This window comes from Sphaeramia orbicularis, chromosome 13 (assembly GCF_902148855.1).
Source record: "Sphaeramia orbicularis chromosome 13, fSphaOr1.1, whole genome shotgun sequence".
In the NCBI taxonomy this organism is placed as follows: domain Eukaryota; kingdom Metazoa; phylum Chordata; class Actinopteri; order Kurtiformes; family Apogonidae; genus Sphaeramia; species Sphaeramia orbicularis.
Genome location: NC_043969.1, coordinates 48,742,405 through 48,767,228, shown reverse-complemented (window position 1 = coordinate 48,767,228; position 24,824 = coordinate 48,742,405). Strand labels below are relative to the sequence as shown.

General features: G+C 34.7%; 1 protein-coding gene across 2 annotated transcripts in view; it reads right to left on the bottom strand.

Annotated features, from left to right (window-relative positions):
• The window catches only part of gpr4 (G protein-coupled receptor 4), a 66,775-nt gene extending 51,131 nt beyond the window's left edge, over positions 1-15,644 (bottom strand). Inside the window, exon 1 of one of the 2 annotated variants that reach the window (XM_030151290.1) lies at positions 15,467-15,644. The gene's annotated coding sequence lies outside the window, so the exon portion shown is untranslated. The remainder of the gene's footprint in view (positions 1-15,466) is intronic. The other variant, XM_030151291.1, reaches the window with a different exon arrangement.
• Between the last annotated feature and the right edge of the window lie 9,180 nt (positions 15,645-24,824).

The following is a 24,824-nucleotide window of genomic DNA, read 5'->3' as shown; positions in this document are numbered from 1 at the left end:
AATCATTTTAAAAGAAGAAACAAACAAAAAAATTGCCTTTTTAACAGTTTCATGATATATTGTATCATGATCCCAGTATTGTGATTTGTATCGTACCGCCAGATTCTTACCAATACACACCCCTACTCATGAAAAACGTGTAAAAATGTTTGTGATCTTTGACAGTTTTTGCGACATTTCAGTGTTTCCATGACCAGTTTTCTTTTGTGCACTTTACATTTACATTTTTGAAGGTGATGGAAACCCGGCTGTAGTCGACAGAACTGTGACCTGAACATGTGACTATTTTGAACATAAAAGAAGGGAGTGAAAAGGACAAATGGATGGAGGTGATGGTTATCGTTTTTTTTTTTGTATCTTTTTCTGAATAAGGAGACCAAAGGTTGACGAAGGACGAGGGCGGTGTGACGGACAGAGGACAGGACGATAATAAAAGCATCTGGCGAGGACGCTGAATGAGGCAGAACAGGGTGGTGTAATTGCTCTCTGGAGGAGCAGTGATAAGCAGCACTTTGGAGCCTTTGTGGTTCAAGTAATCACAGTGATTAAAGAGCAGAGGCTAAGCTCTAACGGCAACACCACTGGAGGATCCACACCGGCTGCACTGCATTAGCACATTATACAGTACGATAACAACACCACTGTCATTTCACGGCTCTAATTCTGGAAAGCTGAGAGGTTTCTTTATTCCAGAGGTACAGCTGTCATTGAGTTGACTTCAGGCGCAGGTCAGAGCATGTTTTTGTGGTTTTAGTCTCCGTATGACTTCATTCTACGCCCTATGGAGGCACTATGGGAGGATGTAAAGACTGAGGATACACTGACAAAGAACCGATTCAATGTCAAAAAAAAGGTTTCTCATCTGATTCAGCAACACAAGAACCACTAACGTTCTTAACCCTTACAGGGCATTCATTGAAATACTCTGAATTTCAAAATTTCAACCTTAGTGTGTTATTGGACGTGGACATCTACCTCCTCTTACCTTAAACCACAGGTGTCAAACATGCGGCCCGGGGGCCAAAACCAGCCCACCAAAGGTCCCAATCTGGCCCATGGGATGAATTTACCAAGTGCAGAAGATACGAACAGTCAAGGGCGTCGAACTCGAAAATAACAGCGTAATAACCTAGAAATAATGACTCCAAATTTTCTTCTTGGTTTAATGTGAAAAAAATATGACATCATGCCTATAAATAATGGCAACACCACTTTTTTCTCTTTGATTTACTGCAAAGAACATTAAATTCTGATATTCTTTAACAATAAAACGTCAATAACCTGAACAAATATGAACAACCTGGAATGTCTAAAGAAAACTAAGTGCAGTTTAAACAATATTCTGCCTGTTTTGTGTCTTGGTAGATCTGATCTGTAATGCACATGTATTAATCATACGTTGAGGCAGAATATTGATCAAATTTTTCTTATTATTATTTCTTATTATTTTTCTTCAGATATTTCTGTTTTTTTTTTTAAGGTTATTCACATCTTTTTTTGTTTGGATAGTTTGTAAAATGTAGATGTTTTCATAAGTTAATGTTATTTTTTGCATTTAAAAGATTTGGAGTTGTCATTATTTATAGGTTATGATGCTATTATTTTACTGGTCTGGCCCACTGGAGATCAAATTGGGCTGAATGTGGCCCCTGAAAGAAAATGAGTTTGAGACCCGTGCCTTAAATCATCTGTGCAGACACTTGCTGCAAAGTAAACACATCCAATAAAACAAATACGATGCTTTTGTTGTTCCTACTGACGTCGGTCACTGCAGGTGTGTGTTATCGTCCAAATCAAAATGTGAAACAGACCACTTGTCTCTACCAATGATGCACCAGAGGGCTTTTATTTTGACAAGTTAAAGGTAGTTTGTTGAGTTTGTGTTAAAAGTAAAGCGGTACGTTTAACTTCGGAAACAGCAGTGGATCCAAGCCCAGTCTCACATGGAATATGATGATTTCGGTTTATTAACCCATAAAGAACCAAACATCCACCGATGTCCCAGGTTATCTACTGATCTAAAATGTTTAATAACTTCTGATCCACTAATCCCATCGATCCATGTCAATAATTGGTGTAAAATGCATTTTGTTGTCTTTCATGGTCATCAGATATGACCCATTTGGACGTTCAGAGGCTCCGTAGTTACCATGGAAACACCGTCATCTTCTACAACATTGATTCACCAGTAAAACCCATGGAGTTGGATCAGTGACAGTGGATGGACACACCCTCAATAACCCTCAACTTTAATGTGAGCTTTTATGAACATCTACATCAGAGGTGTCAAACTCATTTTCGTTCAGGGGCCACATACAGACTAATATGATCTGAAGTGGACCAGGCCCAGACCAATACAATAATATAAACGGTAGGATAAGAATTTATAAATAATGTCAACCTCAAACTTTTTTCTATGTTTTTGAGTGAAAAAAATAAGATTCGTGATGAAAATGTTTACATCTACGAACTGTACTTGAACATAACATAAACAAATATGAACAACCTGAAAATCAAGAAAAATAAGTGCAATTTTAACAATACTACGCCTTAGTTTTATCATTTATACATATACCTCACAACTTACAGATCACAGTGGATCTATAAATACACAAAACATGTAGTAACAGGCCGAATATTATTACAATTCCACATACTTCTCTTAGGACATTAATGTTGTTTGTATTTGTTCAGGTTATTCACATTTTTTGTAAAAGGCTAGTCCGTAACTGTAAACATTTTTGTGTAATTTGACTTATTTTTTACACTTAAAAAAAAGAAGAAAAAATTGTGCTTTTCATTATTTATAGTTTAGTATGATAGTATTTTAGTGGTCTGATCCACTTTAGATTGAATTGACCTAAAATGATTCTAACATCCTGGATTGTTAATATCTTCAGTGTAATTTTTGCATTTCATAAATTCATCCCACAGGCCAGATTGGAGCCTTTGGTGGGCCGGTTTTGGCCCCCCAGGCCGCATGTTTGACACCTGTGATCTACATGATCAGTAAGTTAACCGTTTCATGCATGAATTATGAGAACCTTAATCAAGATTTTTTTCCGGAGTGCTTTTATTCCTCTTTAGGCATGAAAAAAAAATTTGCTATGGATTTTTTTTTTATGAATCTATTTAATCTTGGAGTTACAAAAATGTTCACTCAGCTGGACACCGTACGTTTAATTTTAGAAGCAAAGAAACATGTATTTACTGATATGCTACATGAAAACTATGAAATAAAAACATTTTTAATGCTTCTAATCTGATGTTTTCTCACATTTTAACATACCTGCATGGAGATAATATGCAAAAAAAAAACTGACAACTTTCTGTTTAAAAAAAAAAAAAAACAAACCTGTTTATTACAGTCTAGTAACAATTAGCAATTTTTTTACACTCAAACACATTAAAGCAGATCAGGTTTATCTAGAACAGCAAAGTTACAGTAATGGTATGAATTGCAGCGTATGGGATGATGCACAAAACAATAAATCCATAAATATACAAGAAAACCCCTTTGATCTGCTGTCCACTGTAGTGACCACTATGCATGAAAGGGTTAAATATAGGAAAATACATGAGTATCACTGAAATAATGCCAAACACAAAGGGTAAAATTACAATAAATGGTGATATATCACTTAAAAAAGGATAGATTTGGAGAAAAAAAAATCATATGGGAACTGCCACAAAAGTAGCACTGGTTCTTTGTGGGTTAAGCAAGAAATGAAACATAAAGGCCTGATTGTAAAAGACGCCTCAGTGAAATAAAGGAGTGGAAAGTATTTCAAGCCAATCACTGTTGAGATCTTTAACTTCCTGTGAACTTGTTGAGGTTTGTCTGACTTTGTTCCTGTACAGACGGAGCTGATGGACTCTAAGGTCTATATATTTACACAGCGATGCTCCATACGCTTCTGTTTTGTGCTAATTTCATTCTCATACTTGGGGAAAGTGGCTCCTCTTTTCCACAAGGTCGAGAAACACCATCAGATTCCTCTATATTTAGTCTGAAGAGGAGAAGCTGCAAAGGGAAGCAGTGTTTAGACCAGGGCTGTCCAACTCATTTTCTTTCAGGTTCCACATTCAGCCCAGTTGGATCTGAACTGGGCCGGTCCAGTAAACATCATAACCTATAAATAATGACAACTTTTTCTCTTTTTTTTAGTTCAATAAAAAAAATATTAAATTGTGAAAATATTTACATTTACAAACTATCCTTCAACAAAAAGCATGTGAATAACTTGAAAAACTGAAATTTGTAAGAAAAATAAGTGCAGTTTTAACAATATTATGCCTCAGCTTCTCATTTCTACAGGTACATTATGGACAATGTTACACAAACATTTGGTAACAGGAGGAATATTGTTAAAAAATTTGGAGTTTGGAACTAAAATGAGAACATTTTCTTATTCAGTTTCTCATTTGTCCAAGTCATTGTTCTTCTTGGTAGTTCCTCGAAGTTCAATTGGACTAGGTTTGCTTCAAAAGAGCAAAACTAGTCCAGCTGAACCTTGAACCTAGAAAAATGGAGTTGTCAGTGTTTATAGGTTATTATGCTGTTTTACTTTAGATCAGGGCTGCCAAACTCACTTTAGATCAGTTCCACATTCAGCTAAATTTGGTCAGAAATGGGCCGAACCAGTAAAATAATAACATAATAATAATTACAACATAATTTTCTCTCTGTTTTAGAGTGAAAAAAGTCAAATTAAACAGTGAAAATGTTGACATCTACAAACTATCCTTTCAAACAATGTGAATAACATGAACAAACTGAAAAAATAAGTGTACTTTTAACAATATTAAGCCTCAGTTTATCATTTCCACATGTTCATTATAACTTACAGATCACTACAAATACACAAAACATTTAATATCAGGCAGAATATTGTTACAATTGTACTTACTTTTCTTAAAACATTTCAGGTTGTTCATATTTGTTCAGGTTATTCACATTTTTTGTGAAATTATACTTTGTTTTAGTGTAAATACATGAAAATATTTACATTTACAAAGAGAGAAATTTGGATTTGTGAGTATGTACAGATTATTATGATAGTATTTTACTGGTCTGACCCACCTGAGATTGATTTAGTCTGAATGTGGAACCTGAACTAAAAGGATTGTTTTATATCTTTATATCTCTCTACAAATTCATCCCAGGGCCGGTCTGGACCCTTTGGTGGGCCGGTTTTGGCCCCCGGGCCTCATGTTTGACACCTGTGGTTTAGAACATCTTCTGACGTTCCACTTCTATCTCTGCTGACATTACATCCAAAATCATGTCTCCAGTTGAAGAAGGTGAATAAAATTGCGACCTTTATGACAGTTGCGGACTGGCTGCTAATTGTGCGATTGTTGTGGACTCATGGAGGTTTGGGTCTGGTGTTAATTTCAGAGGATGATTCACTAGCGGGTTTGTTGGGTGGAGATGTCAGAGCTCGGTGAGTTTCTGTGGTCGCACGTTGAATTGTCGGAGTGAAGAGCTCATTTGCATCTGCGACCACATCCTCCTGCTTTGTTTTGTTGTCATGACGATAAGACACTACATCCTGGCATCAGTCTCTGGCTGTGAACTTCAGTAAAACTCTGCTGTGTTCAACTCAACCACTGAATGCACTCTGTTCCTGTTAGCAGGTCCATGATGGGACCAAGGCTAGAACAGTTTTGGATTTTTCATTCTACTTTAGTTTTATTTAGTTTTGATTTTTTTTCTCTAATTCAGTTTTAATTTATTTTTAGAGCAGGTTTGCTAGTTTTTATTAGTTTTCATTTTTTTCTAAATGCTTAGTTTTAGTTTCGTTATAGTATTGATTTTAGTTTTGTCGTATCTTTTCTCTTCTTCTCCGTCGTATTCAAATAAATCCCAGACAGGACTCTGCTGCTTTCTCCCAACTTTAGTCTCCATGTTTCCAGGTAGAGTGGGGACCAGAAGACGACTAAATGACAAGTGACGACAAGTGACGGACCATGAAGTGTCGTATGGGGCCGCTAGCTAAAATTGCTAGAGCAAAATAAATCAATTTCATATCAATCTGACATTGACAAAAATGAAAATGAAGGGAATTTTATCCATAACTTTTATTCATTTTATTTAGTTTTGTAAACACACAATACAGTTTCAGTTAGTTATCTTTTTTCTTTTAATTATAGTATTTATTTATTTCAGTTAACGAAAATGTTCTTTCAGTTGTAGTTTTCGTCATTTCGTTAGTTTTCATTAACGATAACAACTTTGGATGGGATACAAGTCATGACCCAAGCCTAATGAGTTCATGGTATTCATCCCAGTCAGAGGGTGAAGAACCTGCCTTTAATCTGCATTAACAGGTGAACATGAACCCGACCTGAACCCGGGGTCAGGTTGGACCGGGTCGACAAAAACTACAGAAGAACATTACAATGAAAGTGGGAATTCATCGTCATAAAACACAAGAAGAGATTCATGTTACCGATGATACTGGAGACAGAATCAACAGAGGTGAGCTTTAACCTGGACCGTGAAACCAGAGAACACTAGAGAACACTAGAGGACACTAGAGAACACTAGAGAACACCAGAGAACACCAGAGAACACCAGAGAACACTAGAGAACACTAGAGGACACCAGAGAACACTAGAGAACACCAGAGAACACCAGAGAACACTAGAGAACACCAGAGAACACTAGAGGACACCAGAGAACACTAGAGAACACCAGAGAACACTAGAGGACACCAGAGAACACTAGAGAACACTAGAGAACACCAGAGAACACTAGAGGACACCAGAGAACACTAGAGAACACCAGAGAACACTAGAGGACACCAGAGAACACTAGAGAACACCAGAGAACACTAGAGGACACCAGAGAACACTAGAGAACACCAGAGAACACTAGAGAACACCAGAGAACACTAGAGAACACTAGAGAACACCAGAGAACACCAGAGAACACCAGAGGACACTAGAGAACACCAGAGAACACTAGAGAACACCAGAGGACACTAGAGAACACCAGAGAACACTAGAGAACACCAGAGAACACTAGAGAACACCAGAGAACCTGTTGTGTAATGTTATGAAACCTGAGCTCAACCCTAACAAACAGGAATTACTACAACCTGCAGCCAGTGATGTCATCACCAGTCATCATCATCATCTCCTCATCATCATCATCTCCTCATCATCATCATCATCATCATGAAACTGTTCCTCTGGACATTTACAGACGGTCCATGTGTCACTGTGTACGATGACCTCATAGACACAGATGACTGTTCTATTCCACAACCCTGTTATTACAGTGAGATCACAGCAGCAACACAGCAGTTACTCAGCAGTAACAGAGTAGTATGGCAGGAGTAACAGAGTAGTAACAGAGAAGTAACAGAGTAGTATGACAGGAGTAATACAGTAGTAACAGAGTGGTAACAGGGCAGTAATAGAGTAGTATCACAGCAGCAAATGAGCTGTAACAGTATGATAACGCAGCAGTAACAGGACTGTCGGTCAGCGGTAACAGGGCTGTCGGTCAGCGGTAACAGGACTGTCGGTCAGCGGTAACAGAGCTGTCGGTCAGCGGTAACAGAGCTGTCGGTCAGCGGTAACAGGACTGTCAGTCAGTGGTAACAGGACCGTTGGTCAGCGGTAACAGGACCGTTGGTCAGCGGTAACAGGACTGTCGGTCAGCGGTAACAGGACTGTCGGTCAGCGGTAACAGAGCTGTCGGTCAGCGGTAACAGGACTGTCGGTCAGTGGTAACAGGACCGTTGGTCAGCGGTAACAGGACCGTTGGTCAGCGGTAACAGGACCGTTGGTCAGCGGTAACAGAGCTGTCGGTCAGCGGTAACAGGACCGTTGGTCAGTGGTAACAGGACCGTTGGTCAGCGGTAACAGGACCGTTGGTCAGTGGTAACAGGACCGTTGGTCAGCGGTAACAGGACCGTTGGTCAGCGGTAACAGGGCTGTCGGTCAGCGGTAACAGGACCGTTGGTCATGAAGTGTTTGTGTTCGTCATCCAGAACTGAAAACATTTTAGACCAGAGCAGTTTGAGGACGGAGTGTGTGTTTGCCTTTGTGAGTCATTGTGTGTCTGTGTGTGTGTTTGTGTGTCCTTGTGTGTTTGTGTGTGTCTTTGTGTGTTTGTGTGTTTTTTTTTGTGTGTGTGTGTGTGTGTCTGTGTGTGTCTTTGTGTGTTTGTTGTGTCTTTGTGTGTGTGTGTGTGTGTGTCTGTGTGTGTCTGTGTGTGTCTTTGTGTGTTTGTTGTGTCTTTGTGTGTGTGTGTGTGTGTGTGTGTGTGTGCACTCACAGGGCCCACAGTGTAAATAAACCTCTCAGTTTAACCACAGTTGTTGTTCAAGGTCGAACCTGAACTCAACAGATTATCTTTCATCAGGGTCAGAAATAGTTCAAGACGGCGGAGAACGGAGTGTGTGTGTGTGTGTGTGTGTGTGTGTGTGTGTGTGGGGGGGTAGCCAGGGTTTGATACAGGGCTTAATGCGGGCGGGTCCAGGGGTTGATGTGGGCGGGTCCAGGGTGGTTAATGTGGGTGGGTCCAGGGTGGTTAATATGGGTGGGTCCAGGGGTTGATGTGGGCGGGTCCAGGGGGGTTAATATGGGCGGGTCCAGGGGTTGATGTGGGCGGGTCCAGGGGGGTTAATATGGGCGGGTCCAGGGGTTGATGTGGGCAGGTCCAGGGTGGTTAATATGGGCGGGTCCAGGGGTTGATGTGGGCAGGTCCAGGGGGGTTAATATGGGCGGGTCCAGGGGTTGATGTGGGCAGGTCCAGGGGGGTTAATATGGGCGGGTCCAGGGGTTGATGTGGGCCTTTTTACTTGTTTTCCTTCCTTTGCTGCACGTCGTTTTTGTCATTTTCATTTTGTAGTGTCTGTTGCGTAACGTGCATCTTTCATATTGATTCCGTCTTTTGCATCTTTTAAGTCTTTTTTCTTGATTTCATTTTCATCTTGTTACGTCTTTTACTTCATTCTCATCTTTTCTGTTTTATGTCGCTTTGTTTCCGTCTTGTTTCGTCTTTTATTTTGTTTTTCTTTTTGTCTTTTATGTCATTTTCAACGTGTTACATGTTTTTCTTTCATCTTGATCGATCTTTGTTCGTCATTTTCATCTTTTTGCGTCTTTTACACGTTTCATTTTCATTCATTTGCTTTTTTCTTCCTTGTTACGTCTTTTTCATCATATACATTTTTTCCTCCCTATTTATTTTCCTTTTACGTATATTTTTTCTTTTACATGTCTGTCTTTTTGCTTCGTTTAAATCATTTCTTCTTTTTCTCATTTTTCTTGTTTTCATCAGTTTTTGTCTTTTACCTCATTGTCCTCATTTGTGTTTTAATTGCTTTAGTCTCTTTCTTTTTTGACATTGTTTTAATCATTTTCATCTTTGTCTTATACATAATTTTTGCCCATTGTTTTGTTCATTTTCTGCATCTTTTACATCATTTTCCTCTTCATGTTTTACATCTTTTTGTCATCACTTACATCATTTTGCATCATTTTTGTTGTTTGCAATGTTTCATTTTTATTTTCATTGATTTTTCTTGTTTCGTCTTTTACATTTCCATTTTTATTTGATCTTGTTAAACCGTTTAAGTCCTTCTTTATCATTGTCTTTTACCTCTCTTTTGTTTTTTCTGCATCTTTTTTACATTATCTGACCGTGTCTTTTTTCTGCGTTTCCTTTTGTTTTTGTCTTCTTCTGTCTTTTACCTCGTGGTAGTGGTGGTGGTGACTATCATCTGATCGCGAATGAAGAAAATAAATGAGAAGATTCTAGACAGAAGAGCAGTCTGAAGATGGAGAATAAAAGTCATGTGGACGGTTTGAAGACAGAGAAAAGACGCAGAGATTGGACTGATTCTTAACATGAGATCGGACAGAGGAGTCTCTGTGGCGAAGCTCGGTCCAAAAGGCAGCTCTTTCCCTGCAGCTCGATGCAGCGTGATGCCTTCAGGGACCTACATCAGCTCCTCCAGCCTGAGGAGCTTCACCTGATCAGATCTGAAACAGTGATAATCCACTGCGGGGGGGTCAAACACACGGCCCGTGGACCAAAACTGGCCCACCAAAGGGTCCAATCTGGCCCACGGGATGAATTTAGGAGAAGATATTAACAGTCATTTTAGTTCTGGTTCCACATTCAGACCAATATGATCTTTTCATTTATTTTATTTTATTTATTTTTAGACCAATATGATCTAAAGTGGGTCAGTTGAGAAAAAATTACTATATACTACAGGGTGGGGAAGCAAAATTTACAATGAACATTTAGTTGTTTTTTCTCAGCAGGCACTACATCAGTTGTTTTGAAACCAAACATATTGTTGTCATAATCATACCTAATCTGATTTGATCTAATCTGATCTGATCTGATCTAATCTAATATGATCAAATCTAATCTGATCTAAATGCAAAGATAAGGCATAAAATTGTTAAAATTGCACTATTTTTTTTTTTTTTAAATAAATTTCAATTTGTTCATGTTATTCCCATTTTTTTTTAACCCATATAGACCCAGAGCAAATTTTGTGGTAGTTCCCAAATGAATTTTCCCTCTATTTTTAACTTTTCTTAAGTGATTTATCACAATTTTTTTCTAATGTCATGCTCTGTATAAGTGAAAATCATGTATTTTCCTATATTTAATTCACTGATCATGTAGATGTTCATAAAAGCTCAAATTAAAGTTGAGGGTTATTATATGAAAAGCAGAGGAAACTGAAGGAAAAGTGTCTTTTTCAGTAAAATCTCTTATTTATTAAACATAAACCCAGTGTGTCCATCCACTGTCATTGATCCAACTCCATGGGTTTTACTGGAGAATCAATGTTGTAGAAGATGACGGTGTTTCCATGGTAACTACAGAGCCTCTGAACGTCCAAATGGGTCATATCTGATGACCATGAAAAGATGAAGAACTGTATTTTACACCAATTATTGACATGGATTAATAGAATTAGTGGATATTTAACTTTTTCTATCAGTGATCATGGTCACCAGTGCATGTTTGGGTTTTTATGGGTTAAAGGATAGTTTGTAGATGTAAATATTTTACTTTTTTCACTGTAAAACAAAGAAACATTTGTAGTTGTCATTATTTCTGTATGATCCTGGTTGTTATTGTCCTGGTTCTGATCCACTTCAGATCTTGCTGGTCTGAATGTGGAACCTGAACTCTAATCCCTGTGACGTCTGTGTTCTACTCTAAAGGCTCTGATGTGATAAAACTACGACTCAGAGGAGGAAACACGAACTGAGGCCGGTCCGAGGTCGGTGTCGGTTCTTCGGCTCCCACATTCGAACCCAGCGCTCCAGAGAACCCCGGTCCATGATGTGATTTGGTTGAAGTTGCGTTTTTATCTCTGCTGTATTCCATTTCACGCTCTGTTTCTGCTCGACGTTGGCTTTCAGACTCTGCCAGGAAATAATCCTTCAAAGACATGTCAGTGTGTAAACCCGATGGTGACGGCGACAGCGAGGCCGAGCCTTCACAAACACCACGAAGGGAAGTGAAAGTAGAGGCTGAGCTCCGAACATCTGGGCTTTTATGGTGTTTCTATTTTCAGAAGACGTCCTTTATTAGAACAGATACGGAAGTAGAAGTAGAACCCAGTCCACCACTGACCCCGTTTACATCCACACTAATACTCCGATCAGTGTCTGATTACGGCGTTATCACAATATTATTGATCATAAACATGTGTTTTATCAAAGTGAGAATGGGATCCCTCAGGGTAACGTCTTAGGCCCCATCATTTATATGTTTACATTCATGTATTTTCAGATGTAGGTCTACAGACGTACACCGATGACACTGAACCAGTTACATTCAAACTAATACTCTGATCAGTGTCTGATTATTGAGTTGTTATTGATCATAAATCTGTGTTTTAATAAAGTGAGAATGGGATCCCTCAGGGCACCGTCATAGGCCCCATCATTTATTGGGCTGTGTTTTGGCAAGAATCTGGTGATACGATACAAATCACAATACCAGGATCATGATACAATATATCATGATATATCATGATACTGTTGAAAAGGCAATTTTTTGTTTGTTTCTTTTTTAAAAATAATTATTTCCTGGAAGAATTAAATTACACCAGAAATCTGCTCAAATACTAAACACAATTTTATTTGATTACAGCAGGATCTAATGTTATATCACAATTTTTTTCTAATTCTCCTAGTTTTCAAAGGAACTACCATCTGCCTCTCAGACAGTAAAAAGTGCTTTTAGGATGCTTCAAATAACCATTATTAAAAAAAAAAAAAAAAACAGTGTTAAGTAATTTAAAAAAAGGCATAAACAATAAAGAAAAACAAAAAGGAACCTCCTCCATATCTGCATTTGAATAAATACCTAAAAAAATATCGATACGGTACTTTTTAATATCGATACAGTATTGTGAAATGAAATATCGCAATATATTGTAGAATTGATATTTTCCAACACCCCTAATCATTTATATGTTTACATTCATGTATTTTCAGATGTAGGTCTACAGACGTACGCCGATGACACTGAACTGTTTACATTCACACTAATACTCTGATCAGTATCTGATTTCTACAGTTATCAGATTATTATTGATCATAGCAACATTCACACCACATACCCACACACTAACACGTTTCACCACACACAAAACATTTACACAACCAAGACAGGACATTGATTTATACAACCTGGTCAGTCATACATTTTGTTTCTTTTGTACATTACATGCCATATATCCTAACCCCCTCCCTTCCACCACATTATGATGACTTAATGTAAATATTGTATATTCATCTTGATACATCTTTTACATTTTTCTTGAATTATGTTTTTTTTTTTACGTCTCTTCAAGCAAATTCTGTTTTCTTGCATCTCGTCATTTTCATCTTTTACATCTTTTTACGGGATTTTTTTTATCGTTTTGCATCTTTTACATCGTTTCATTGTCGTTGCGTCTTGAACCTTTATCGTCATTTTCATCTTGTCGCATCTTTTATGTAAGTTTTTTTTTTTGGCTTCTTCTACATTTTTCTTTTGTATCATTTCATGCAATTTTCCTCTTTATCTTTTACCTTTGTGTTCATCTTCTTGTTTTTCGCTGATGCTTGGTGCTTTTTCGTTGCATCTTTTCCATCATTTTGTAACATTATGCAACTTTCACGCAGGAACAAACATCATCCTTTAGAGATTTCACTTCAGCCTTCACTTTGATCATTTTTATCAGCAGATTAAACACAGACTTAAATGTATTTAAATTCATCTCCGTATCTGCATGTCTGTAACTCTAAACTGTCAATAAAACATGTTGAAATGCACATGTGAAGCTGATTCCAGACCACATACAAACGCCTCTTTTCCATTTTCGGTGTGTTTTCGTTGTTTTCCTGTTCCTGAGGCTGAACAGGTGGAATCCGTCTGATGGATTGTACGATCGTAAACAGCAGCCAGGTTAAATGACAAACGGCTCATTTAGTCACTCAGTCTCATGATTTATTAATCGTCTGCAGTCGAGCTGACGCAGCAGAAACACAAGTCACTACTGTATCAAAACAACCAGCGTTTTCCATTTACTAATGGGATCTGAGTCCAGACAACGGAGGAAGTGACGTCGAGTGAAAGCGGAGTTCAAAATGAGGAGAAAACGGCCTTAAATGAGCGTTAAGTGTCCGGAAACTGTAGTAAAAACATGACAACCGCTGACTCTGATGAGTTTAATCCACAGCAGAAACTGACGACTCAACATGTTTCAGCATTAGAGGAGTCAGTAAAAATAAATAAATAGAAATTTAAAATATAATAAAATAGTAATAATAATTTGGGCTCCAGATATTTGGTTCAGTTTTGTAGATGTTATGTATTTTTTGTTAGTTTGTTGCACATTTTGCTCTTTTTTTTTGTTCATTTTGTTGTTTATTTTATGAATTTTTGAATATTTTGCTGCTTTTTTTGTTCAGTTTTTTTGGTGTTATGTTTTTTTTTTTTTTTAATTTGTTGTACATTTTGCTCATTTTTTGTTAATTTTGTTGTTTATTAATTTTTGACTATTTTGCTGCTTTTTTTGTTCAGTTTTGTTGATGTTATGTATTTTTTGTTCATTTGTTGCACATTTTACTAATTTTTTGTTAATTTTGTTGTTTATTTTATTAATTTTTGACTATTTTGCTGCGTTTTTTGTTCAGTTTTGTTAATGTTATGTATCTTTTGTTCATTTTGTTGCAGATTTCGCTATTTTTTTGTTCATTTTATTGTTTATTTTTTAAAGTTTTGAATATTTTGCTGCTTTTTACTAATGGGATCTGAGTCCAGATAACGGAGGAAGTGACGTTGAGTGAAAGCGGAGTTCAAAATGAGGAGAAAATGGCCTTAAATGAGTGTTCAATGTCCGGAAACTGTAGTCAAAACATAACAACCACTGACTCTGATGAGTTTAATCCACAGCAGAAACTGATGACTCAACATGTTTCAGCATTAGAGGAGTCAGTAAAAAAACAATAAAAAAAATAATAGTAATAATAATTTGGGTTTCCAGAGATTTGGGAAATGGTTGACTTTAGAAAAGTACATCATCAAAACATGACACAGACACAAACATGGAAGGTTTCATGAGTATTTGTTGAATTAAATTATTTATTTGTTCTACTTCTATTTCTAATTATTAAAAAATGAGCTAAAATTATTATTAGTGTTTAGTGACGTTCTGCCAAAGGTGCCAAAGTATTGGATTGTAAAGATATGACGTGAATTTATGTCCATTGTTTGATGTGACCACTAGAGGGAGTAGTGAGTAACTCTGAAAACTGACACCGGGGCTGAGTAGAGGATGAGAACCAGAAAGAAACAACTGTCAGACTCAAAGAAAAGAAGGAATAAAAATGGAAGAAAATAGATAAAGTGAGCAGATAATAATAATAAAATGAACAGAACAAGCAACAGAAGTGGAAATGAAACAGAATATGATCAAAATAATTTTAAAAAGAAGAAGAAAAAAAAAGCATTTTTTAAATTCTGTTTTGTTCATTTTATTATTATTATTATTGTTGTTGTTGTTATTGTTGTTGTTGTTGTTGTTGTTGTGTTATATTCAGTTCTTTTCATATTTGTCATTATTTTGTTCCGTTTCAGTAAATTTTAGTTCACTACATTTTTCTGTCATTTTATTCATTATTTTTATTCATTTTATTTATTTAATTCATTAATCTCTAACTTAATTCTTATTCTTTATTAAGTTCTTTTGTTTTGTTTTTCAGTTGCTTTTTTTTTTTTTTTTTTTTTTTTTTTATTGTCTTATTTTCTTGCCTTTTTGTAACTCATAGTTTATTTGGTGCGTTTTTCTGTCCCTTTTATTTCTTATTTTCTTCAGTTTCCGTTCACTCTGGTTTGTCCGTTTGGTCCGGTTCGTTGGACCCGTTCCGTGCCGGTCTAAGTGTGAGATAACCCCTCTCAGGGACATTCCGGACTTACCTCCGTCCTCCGGGTCTAAGGGGAAACAGGACACGCACAGACCGGCTCTCCTCACCTCGGTTCCGGTTCCGTCCTCCAAACTCGACCCGGTTCCGTCCGTATCCATCCATCCATCACGGTCATCTCCCCACGCGCCTACAGTACCGGCTCCGCGGCCCCGATGTGCGCAGAGCGGCGGCGTCCGGCGGACTGAGCCCCGGAGAGGACTGCGGAGACCGGGAGGAGGGACGGGGCGGGGCCAGGGGAGCAGGGGGCGGGGACAGGGGTAGGACCGCCCCTTCCACTGTATCGGACGGAGCAGGGCCGGTCCGGGCTAGTCCGAGGCCCGAACCGGGGCTGACGTGGACTCCTGGGGCCCCCTGGTGGACGGGACGGAAAGTCCAGAAAAACTACAAATTAAACAGAAAATTAATTCTTAATATAATAAATGAGAAGAAAAAGTGGACAAAAATAAAGAAGAAAAGACTATTCAAGACTTTTAAAGGTGAATTTAAGTTTTTAAAGATATTTCAGAGAAAAATAAAACGAAGACACTGACTCACATCAGATTAGTTCACTCAGTTGTTTTTGTTTTTTGTTTTTTTCTTAATTATTTTGTCAGTTTTTTTTGTTCACTTGTTAGATTTTGTTGCTTAGTTTTTAACTTGTGTTTATGTAGTTCATTATTTTGCACATTTTTATATATTTTTATTATATTGTTAATTTTGTCAGGTGTTTTTGTTCATATTTTGTACACTTTATTTTTGGTACATTTTGTTTTGTTTTGTTTTCATTATTCTGTTAATCTTTGTTTATTTTTTGATCTTTTAATGTTTTTTTATTCTGTTGCTTATTCTGTTATTTATTATTATTTTATTATTATTGCTATTTTTTCACTTTCTGTTCATTATAGTTTCTTTTGTCCATTTTGTTAGTTTTTCATTGAATTTTTGATCATTTAGTTCATTTTTTTATGAAAAAATGTTGCTTGTTTTATCTGTTTTATTTATTATTTCTTCTTCTTAGTCTGAACTGTGGATCAATAAACAGCAACTTAGCTAAGATAACATCCCAGAATAACTTTTTAACAATGTATTTTGTGCATTTTTTTTTTCTTGCTTATTTTATAAATTTCCCTTCATTTTGTTATTTGATGATTTTTTTTTCCTCGTTTGTTGTTTATTTGATATATTTTCCCTCATTTTGTTGCTTTTTTTTTTCATTTTTGTTGATCTTTTTGTTTTTGTTTTTTCCTGTTAATTTTCGCTCATTTTGCTGCTTGTTTTGCTGTTGTTTTTTTAAGCTTATTATTATTATTATTATTTTTATTTTTTTTGCTCTTTGTATAGCTTCATTTATTCATTTTGTTGCTTATTTTTTCTGTTTTTGCTGATTTTGTTGTTTATTCTGTACATTTTGACTAATTTTGTTGCTTATTTTCAACAGTGCTCCTTATTTTGTTGCTTATTTTGTTTGTTTGTTTGCTTATTTTATTTATGTGTCTTATTTTGTTGATTTTGTGACTTTTTTTGTTCATTTTTGTGTCTTATTTTCATTTTTTGTTCATTTTGCATCTTGTTTTGCTCATATTTGTTCATTTAGTGTCTTTTTTTGTTCATTTTTTGTTCATTTTTGTTTGTTGTTTGTCTTCAATTTTGTTCATTTTGCATCTTGTTTTGCTCATATTTGTTCATTTTTCATCTTGTTTTGCTTATATTTGTTCATTTAGTATCTTTTTTAGTTCATTTTTGTTAATTTTTTTTGTCTTATTTTCATTTTTTGTTCATTTTGCATCTTATTGTACTCATATTTGTTCATTTAGTCTTTTTTTGTTAATTTTTTGCTCGTTTTGTGTCTTATTTTGTTCATTTCTGTTTATTTTGTGTCTTTGTTCATTTTTTATTCATTTTTGTTCATTTTGTGTCTTTATATTTTTTGTTCATAGTTCCTCTTGTTTTGTTCATTTTTGTTCATTTTTGTACATTTTGTCTTATTTTGTTTATTTTTGTTCAGTTTGTGTCTTTTTTTCATTTTTTGTTCATTGTTCATCTTGTTTTGTTTGTCATTTTGTGTCTATTTTTGTTCATTTTTGCTCATTTTGTGTCTATTTTTGTTCATTTTATGTCTTATTTTGGTCATTTTGCTGCTCGTTTTGTTCATTTCATGTATTTTTTTGTTGGTTTTGTGGCTGCTTTAGTTCATGTTCATTTTTCTCATCCTTTTCCGTGTCATAAATGCGTCTGTGGATCCAGTTTCCCTGTTACCGTCCTCATTTTCCAGACGCTGCATGGGCGTCGTGTTTGTCTGAAGTGTTTACTGGAGGAGTTTACTCGTCATATTTCAGGATTTAGTTTGTTTCGGTTAACACTGATCCGGTTCAAGTGGCCGTGACCTTTGACCCCTGACCTGAGGATGACCACGACAGGCCTCAGCTGAATTCATGTGACCATGGTGTTAAAAACAGGATGGAGTTTCCATCCTGTTTTTAACTTAACATGTGGATTTTACTGCTTATTTTGTTGGTTATTTTTAGCTTGTTTTTGTAGGTTTTTTGTTTTGTTTTGTTTTTGCTCCATATATAATGACATTTTTGCTGATTTTGTTGCATTTTTTTTTTATCATGTTGTTGCTTATTTTTTATTTTGCTTTTTTTGTTGCTTTTTTGGTCATTTTCAGGCTTATTTTATTAATTTTTGAATATTTTCCTTCTTATTTTGTTCAGTGTTGTTAATCTCATTTATTTTTTGTTAATTTTGTTGCACATTTTGCTCATTTTTGTTCATTTTGTTGTTTATTTTATTAATTTTTGAATATTTTGCTGCTTTTTTTGTTCAGTTTTGTTAATGTTATTTATTTTTTGTTAATTTGTTGCACATTTTGCTCATTTTTATTCATTTTGTTTATTTTATTAATTTTGGAATTTTTTGCTGGTTTTTGTTCAGTTTTTTTTAATGTTATGTATTTTTTCTTAATTTGTTGCACATTTTGCTCATTTTTTGTTCATTTTGGTACTTATTTTATTAATTGTTGAATATTTTGCTGCTTTTTTGTTCAGTTTTGTTAATGTTATGTATTTTTTGTTAATTTTGTTGCACGTTTTGCTCATTTTCATTTTGTTGCTTATTTGATTAATTTTTGAATATTTTGCGGCTTATTGTGTTCAGTTTTGTTGATATTATGTATTTTTTGCTAATTTTGTTGCACATCTTGCTAATTTTTTGTTCATTTTGTTGCTTACTTTGCTCTTTTTTTTTTTTTTTTTACATTTCACGAGTTCTTTTTTTCATGATGTTAATTTAGTTCTTATTCAACCAATTCAGTCCTCTTTTTTCCATTATGAGGACCACAAAACACTTGTAAAGTGGATGTGAGGAGACGTCATGTACGTGTGTTGTTTTTTTTTTTAATCATGTGATGATCTGATGTTTATTGAAGTTCTTCTGTCCCAGATCGTCCACATGTGCTTTTCCAGGACATGTTCAGTCCTTCTGCATGTGTTTACATCATCAGACTGAACCTGAGTTTGACCATTGATGTGATTTTTTCTTTTTATCAGGTTTTGTTTCATCGTCTTCAGCCGATGGAAGTTGATCTGTATCTGTGAAAACCTCCTTCAGTTCCTGTGGAGTTTTCCGTTGTGCAGGTCGACCACCGGACTCATCCCTGTTTTCCACCAACGCCCCGAACATCAACAGGTTGCTCAACGGGTCGTGGGCAGCTCCTCGGACCCCCCGGCGATCCGGAGAATGGGCTGTAAGTCAAAGTCCACATTCCTGACCTTCTCCCAGAGTTCCCTCCGTCCACTCCCTCCTTCTCACTTTCATCTTCTTGGCCTTTTTTGTGACTCCGCCCCCCTGCCGGGCCCATCGTGGCCCCTCCCACACAGAAAAACCTGCTGTTCATACATGTGTAAACGCACAACATGTACAGTCGACGAACTGAGGGAGAAGCTGAGACAGAAACACAACAGGAAAACTGAAGCCAACATTCATCAATATATAGAAAAACATCTGAACTACATGTGTACGTGATATTAAATACATTAAGAACAACAAAAGAATCAATTAAATGAACAATAATCAACAAAATAAATGATAATGGATGAAACAATCAAAGAAATGAACAAATATGACTAAAAAAAATCAACAAAATGAATAATTAAATCAACGATAATCAACAAAATAAACAATAATGGACAAAACAAAGAAATGAACAAATCTGAATTAAAAAAATGAACAAAGTAATCAATTAAATGAACAATCATCAACAAAATTAACAATAATGGACAAAACAATCAAAGAAATTAAAAAATATGAATAAAAATGAACAAAATAATCAATTAAATTAACAAAATAATCAATAAAATATAGAATCATGAACCAAATAACCAAAGAAATTAACAAAAGTGAATTAAAATTGACAAATTAATAACAAAAATTGTTCATTAAATGATCAGAATAATCAATAAATTAATTAAAATGATTGATTCATGATTCACTGAATGAATAAACTAGGCTGACTCAACAAAATGAATAAAATAATGAACAAAAATGAATAAGATAACCTGCATCGTAAATAAAAATTATCAAAATAGTTAACAAGTAAATTAAAATGACTGAAGTAATTCACTGAATGAATCATCAACAGAATAAAAAAAGTCATCAATGAAATGAGCGAAAAATGAATAAAATAGCCAAATCAATCAAACATAGAAAAAGGAACAAAATGATCAACATGAACAAAAATTAAAAAAAAAAAAAAATCAACAAAATTAATGGAAATTAATAAAATGAACAACAGAATAAGCATAAATTAACAAAACAATTAATTAAATGAACAAAACCGAACAACATAATTAACAAAATGCACAAGAATCATTAAAATAATCAAGAAAATAAACAAACATGTTAAAATAATCCATTAAATGAACAAAAATAAGGAATAGAACAGACAGAAATTAACAAAATAATGTGTTTTGTTTCATTTTTATTGTTTTACTTAAAAATATGAGTGATGTTTAATATTTACTTATGTTAATTCTATATCATTCCAGTGGAATCATCATATAAAACCCTTAAACCATGTGTTCCTTTATGTGATTGGATGAAACCATCCTGCGGTGGCATGTCACAGTGTTTTGGCCCCGCCCCCTTCAGATTCTGTTATGAAACTGCGTCTGGAATATTAATGGATGTTTGTTTTATCCCAAACACAACGTCTTCACTGAAATGAAACAAATGCAGATGTGATGAATGATGAGTCATGAACCTCCCACAGCGACGATGTTAAACAGGAAACAGAAGAAGAAGAAGAACCAAAGCGTTAATGTAGAACCGGACCAGAACCAGAACCAGAGCCATAAAGGCCTCAGAGGCAGGGTTCAACTCTGTCTGAAATAAAATACATTAACACAGGGATACGGGAAAAAAACAACAACAAACAAACAAAGAAATGAACTAAAAGGAATGAAATAATCAACAAAAATGGAAAAATAAACAGTAAAATTAAAAAATAATGAGCAAAATAATGGAAGACATGAATCAAAATTAATAAAACAATGAACAAAATTAAAATGTATGATCAAAATAATTAATGAAACAACAAAACTGAATAAAATAATCAACAAGCAGACATTATAAGCAAAATAATTAAATAATGAACAAAAATGAATAAAAAAATCAACAACGAATGAACAAAATAATCATCAAAATAAAAAATAATGAGCAAAGTATTGGAAGACATGATCCAAAATGAAAAAAACAATGAACAAAATAAAAATGTATGCACAAAATAATCAATAAAACAGTAAAACTGAATGAAATAATCAACAAAGTAAACAATTATAAGCAAAATAAGTAAATACTGAACAAAATGAATTAAAAAATCAACAAAATAATCATCAAATTGTAAAATAATGAGCAAAATACTGAAAGAAATTAGCAAAAATAACAACAGTAATCAACAAAGTAATAAAAACTGAATCAAATAACTCCTTAAATTAACAAAATAATCAAAAATTAATAAAATTATTAACAAAATAATCAGATATTAAATCAAAAAATAATAAGCAAAGTTAAAAATAATCAGCAAAATAATGGGAGAAATGAACAAACATGAATAAAATAATGAACAAAATAACCATTGAAAGGTTCAACAATTAACATAAAAGTCAGCAAATTAATAAAAAGGAATGAAGTAATTCATTAAATTGACAAAATAATCAACAAAAGGAACAAAAATGAGTAAAAGAATGGACTAGATAATCCGCAAAACAAACTATTTATTTATTTGTTTGTTTATTTGTTTATGCATAAGATAAACAAACAGAGCATAATTTCATCAGAATAAACTCATTCCCAACTCATGAAATCATTAGATATTATTGAAATTTGATGTTGTTTCTTTCATTTTAATGTAGTTTGTGAAGATGCACATGATGCAAAATCAAATTAATGGATAATTCACCTTAAATGAAGCCGAATGTTTAGGTTTAGATCATTATCGACATTACTGACTGTGTCGTAGAACAGATTCATCGTCCTCCAGAGACGATAAGACGACCATTTTTATTTCATTGAATCCAGATAATGACAGTGTTTGTGTTTGTGTTTGAGCTGAAACTGACAGAGTTCATGTGTTTACGGCTGAAACTGATGTGAACGTCAAACACCTTCATAAACGCCTTCGTCCTCACATCAACCGCACATTATCAGACGTAAACAGACGGAGCGGAAAAAAGCGCAGACTGGAAGAACATTCACACGTGGTTGATGAAACGTTTAGATGAGAAGGAAGAACAAGTAAACACGGATTTATGAACGTCCAGTCCATCACACTGAGATCAGATCGAACACATCCCATAAAAAAAAAGAATCTTGAGACAAAAATTCAGATGTTCATCTCAAATATGGACAAAACATGAAGAATATTCAACTAAATACATAAAATAAATAAAAATAATCAAGAAAATGAGCTAAATATTCAAGAAAATAAACAAAAGATTCAAGAAAATGATCGAAATGATTTAAAACATGAGCAAAATACACTCAACAAAAATATAAATGCAACACTTGTTTTTGTTCCCATTTTTCATGAGCTGAACTCAAAGATTTAAAACTTTTTCTGTGTACACACAAGGTTTATTTCTCTCAAATATTGCTCACAAATCTGTCTAAATTTGTGTTAGTGAACACTTCTTCTTTGCTGAGATAATCCATCCACCTCACAGGTGTGGCATATCAAGATGCTGATTAGACAGCATGATTTTTGCACAGGTGTGCCTTAGGCTGGCCACAATAAAAGGCCACTCTAAAATGTGCAGTTTTATCACACAGCACAATGCCACAGATGTCACAAGTTTTGAGGGAATATGCACTGGTCATGCTGACTTCAGGAATCTTCACCAGAGCTTTTGCCTGTGAATTGAATGTTCATTTCTCTACCATCAGCCATCTCCAAAGCTGTTTCAGAGAATTCATGAAGAAGACTGTTCGAGGAAAATGGTGGTCACACTAAATACAGACTGGTTTTCTGACCCCCCTGGACCACCCAGTACAGTAAAAGTGCACATTTTAGAGTGGCCTTTTATTGTGGCCAGCCTAAGGCACACCTGTGCAATAATCCTGCTGTCTAATCAGCATCTTGATATGCCACACCTGTGAGGTGGATGGATTATCTCAGCAAAGGACAAAGGAGAAGTGCTCACTAACACAGATTTAGACAAATTTATGAACAATATTTGAGAGAAATAGGCCTTTTGTGAACATAGAAAAAGTTTTAGATCTTTGAGTTCAGTTCATGAAAAATGGGAGCAAAAACAAAAGTGGTGCGTTTATATTTTTGTTCAGTGTATTAGAAAATGGAAGAACATGAACCAAAGGCGGATGAAAAAGAACAAAATAATCGATAAAATTAAATAGAGATTAAGAAGTGATCAAAAATAATGAATGAAGTGAACAAAATAATCAAGAAAATGGTCAAAGTGATTGATAAAATGAACAAATGTGAACAAAAAATGAAAAAAAAAAAAAAATCAGAAAATGGAAGAATGTGAACCAATAAAGGATGAAAAAAACCCCAAAATATTCAAGAAAATGAACAAGAGATTCAAGAAACTGATCAAATTAATTAATAAAATGAACAGAAATTAACCAAAAATGAATCAAATTCAGCAAAACAATTCAGAAATGGAGCCAAAATGGACCAAAAAAAAAAAGGACAGAAATTAATAAAATAATTGAGAAAATTGAAAACATTGAACTAAAACTTGACAATCACAAAGAAATTAACAAAGAAACAAATAAAACAAATTAAATAATAAAGAAATGGCTGAAATAATTAATGTAATGAACAAAAATGAATAAAATAATTAAAAAAGGGACAAACTTGAACTGAAAAAGGATGAAAAAATAAACAAGATAATTAAGAAAAATGAACAAAATAATCAAATTATTTGATGAAATAAAAATTTTGAATAAAAACTGGACAATAATTAACAAAGCAATGAATAAAATTAAACAATCAATGAAATGAACTAAATAAATGATAAAATTATGAAAATTTGCCAAAAAATGTCTAACATTTTTAACCAATCAATAAATAACACAAAATGAATAAAATGTTTCAATGAAATGAATAAACCTGATTCAAAATGTAACTAAAATGATAAAAATCCAGAAAATTAACTCAACAACCCATTAAATGAACAAAAGATGAACGAAAATGAATTAAAACAAACAAACAAACAAATAAATAAATAAATGAATAAATAAATTATATATCTACATATATATCTACACACACACACACACACACACACACACACACACACACACACACACACACACACACATATATATATATATATATATATATATATATATATATATATATATATATATATATGTAAACAAAAGAACACAATAAAAAGATCAAAACTAATGAAATGTACATAAATAAACAATATAATCCAGGAAATGAACTGATCCTGAGTCCCTGATCCTGATTTTGATGCCGAACCTGGTCCTGGTCTTGGACCAGAACCTGGTCCTGGTCTTGGACCAGAACCTGGTCCTGGTCCTGGACCAGAACCTGCTGTTGGTGTTGAACATGTGAGAGCCATAAATAAGTCTCTGTCCCTTTAAGAGACACACGTTTCACATCCATCGTTCCGGAGGGGGAGTAGAATAAAAAGTGTTTTCTTTAGTGTTTCTCTATTCAGCTAAATAATAATGTCCATTTATTTAAAAATCAAACTGTCATTTTAGTAAATTTTCTGTCGTAAAACTCCCTGCATGAAAACATTTCCCCTAAAACACGAGCAGTTTCTTCTTGTCCCCCCCTATAAAGCGGTGGTATCGTCCACTCCTCCGGAAGCACC